Consider the following 3,408-nt stretch of genomic DNA (forward strand, 5'->3'; position numbering starts at 1 on the left):
ACACACACACACACATACACAGACAGAAGCACACACACACAAAGACACACACACACACACTCATATACACACACTCAGTAACACACAAACACACACAAACAAAAACACACACACACACAAAGACACACAGAAACACACACACGCACACAGAAACAAACACAGAAACACACACACACACACTCACAGAAGCACAAAGACACACACACAGAAACACACTCACACATATACACACACTCAGTAACACACACACACACTCAGTAACACACACACTCACAAACACACACAAAGACACACACACAAAGACACACACACACACACACACACACAGAGACAGACACACAGAAGCACACAGACAGACGCACACAGACAGAAGCGCACACACACAGACAGAAGTACACACAAACACACACACACACCCATACACTCAGTAACACACACCCATACATTCAGTAACACACACCCACACACACCCATACACTCAGTAACACACACTAATGCCTGAATATCTGTGAATGCTTCTGCTCGCAGTTAAAATCTCTCTCCAGAACAAGATTCATAACTGTGTGTTTAACTGCAGCGTTCCAGCGCTGGCTAACGTCTTCATGAACTGAAACAGAAGCTCCGCTGATGAGCGACGAAGATGCTTTATCAATCAAACACTGATTCGGTGAGATGTTGAGAAGGACCAGAGAGCGACGCAGAGGCGATGAAGTGAAAACTCTGGCGGGAAACTCACTGACATTTCCCTGAAAGGCCACGTGTGAAGATTTCTGGACGTCTCTGTTAACCGTGAACCAGACGAAAGACTGAGACTGCAATGACCCGGCCTGTGTTTACATGACAAAACATGCATTTATTGACTCTCACAGGAACAGAACGCAGAAACAGCCGTTTATAGCAAGTACAAGAAATATATAAAAACCATTTGTGTTCTAACTATAAGATTTTAAAAAGCATGCTGAATTCTGGACTGACGGACGTCACTGAGGTTTCTTTCTCTCTTGGTTTAAAAGCATTTGTTGAAAGCATAAATGTGAATACATTATATTTCGTACTGAAGTAAAAACCATGGAATGGACTGAGAAGCGTCCGTCTGATTTCTGAGCGACAGCTCACACGTAACCCACAATTTCATCATCTTCCCTTTTCAGGACAATTAAAATGTCATTAGTTTCAATTCCAGAGCAGCGGAAGTGACAAACAAAGAGACGAGGCGACGGACTCGCAGGAGCAGAACCGCCTGACAGCCGGTCAGACGCCAACAACGAGACGAGACGCAGACGAGCGAACGCATTATGAACTGAAATCAGTCTGACAGCGTAATGTGCAGGACACGTCATCAGGGTCAGCCATCATCTACATCTGAAACTGAAGACACGCGAGACGCTGCGGCAATTTGACAAAAACCAGACCTTAAAGGGTTAGTTCACCCAAAAATGAAAATTAGCCTGTGTTTTACTCACCCTTGAGGCATCCTAGGTGTGATCATCGGAGGTATATTAAAAATTGTCCTGGCTCTTCCAAGCTCTATCTGTCACGATCGCTGTGATGGAGCGAGGAGACGAAGGAACGAGGAGACGAGGAAGAATCCAGAATAACAGACTTTATTTACACCATGGAAAGCACACGTAAGACACGGGGATAGACGATCAATACCGGACAAAGAACTCTGAACAAAACACTCCTTAAGTACACAACTTAATCAGGGGAAGACCAGACACACCGGGAATCAAATTGGAAACAATCAGGGAGCAAAACACACACAAAACACGGAGCCGAGTCTGACACTATCATCGCAGTGGGTGGGTGTTTTTTTTAACAATCCACAAGACGTCAAATAAAGCGCGCACATCCATAATAATATGTGCCTCACACGTCTCCGGGGCGTGAATAAAGGCCTCCTGTAGCGAATCCATGTGTTTTTGTAAGAAAAATATCCATATTTCAAATGTCATACACATTTTTCTCTCACTTCATCTAACTGTGGTACGCGAAAGCGTTCTGGCGGATGATGTAGCACGTCGGCGTTGCGTGATTAGTGACGAACGCGGAGAGAGAACAAAACAAAACGCCGGTCATGAATTAGAAGTACAAACCGAGGATTTGTACAGAAGAATGTGGGAGGATTTCGATATAAGCCAAGAGGAGACTGGTTTTCCTTTGCTAAAGTAAGAAAACTTTGCTTCCTTTGCTCCTGTAAACAACCCCGCGAGATTAGCATATCTTAGAGGCGCGTGCTGCACATACGTGCTGCATCATCCTCCGGAACGCCTTCCGCGTACGACAGATACCGGAAGTGAGAGAAAAGTGTTTATTACATTTGATATATGTGACCCTGGAGTACAAAACCAGTCATAAGGGTCAATTTCTCAAAATTGAGATTTATACATCATCTGAAAGCTGAATAAATAATCTTTCCATTGATGTATGGTTTTTTAGTATAGGACAAAATTTGAAAATCTGGAATCTCATTTTTCTCTCACTTCATCTAACTGTGGTACGCGAAAGCGTTCTGGCGGATGATGTAGCACGTCGGCGTTGCGTGATTAGTGACGAACGCGGAGAGAGAACAAAACAAAACGCCGGTCATGAATTAGAAGTACAAACCGAGGATTTGTACAGAAGAATGTGGGAGGATTTCGATATAAGCCAAGAGGAGACTGGTTTTCCTTTGCTAAAGTAAGAAAATGTTGCTTCCCTTGCTCCTGTAAACAACCCCGCGAGATTAGCATATCTCAGAGGCGCGCGCTGCGCATACGTGCTGCGTCATCCTCCGGAACGCCTTCCGCATACGACAGATACCGGAAGTGAGAGAAAAGTGTTTATTACATTTGATATATGTGACCCTGGAGTACAAAACCAGTCATAAGGGTCAATTTCTCAAAATTGAGATTTATACATCATCTGAAAGCTGAATAAATAATCTTTCCATTGATGTATGGTTTGTTAGGATAGGACAATATTTGAAAATCTGGAATCTGAGGGTGCAAAAAAATCTAAATATTGAGAAAATCATCTTTAAAGTTGTCCAAATGAAGTTCTTAGCAATGCATATTACTAATCAAAAATTAAGTTTTGATATATTTATGGTAGGACATTTACAAAATATCTTCATGGAACATGATCTTTACTTAATATCCTAATGATTTTTGGCATAAAAGAAAAATGTATAATTTTGACCCATACAATGTATTGTTGGCTATTGCTACAAATATACCCCAGCGACTTAAGACTGATTTTGTGCTGCAGGGACACATATGTATATTTTTCTACAAAAACGCATGGATTCTCTACAGGAGGCCTTTATTTACGCCCCGGAGCTGTGTGAGGCACGTTTTATTATGGATGCGCGCGCTTTATTTGATGTGTTTTGTACTGTTAAAAAAAAAAAAAACCCACCCACTGCAA

Source organism: Sinocyclocheilus rhinocerous, unplaced genomic scaffold (assembly GCF_001515625.1).
Source record: "Sinocyclocheilus rhinocerous isolate Xijiao unplaced genomic scaffold, SAMN03320098_v1.1 scaffold693, whole genome shotgun sequence".
Taxonomy (NCBI): domain Eukaryota; kingdom Metazoa; phylum Chordata; class Actinopteri; order Cypriniformes; family Cyprinidae; genus Sinocyclocheilus; species Sinocyclocheilus rhinocerous.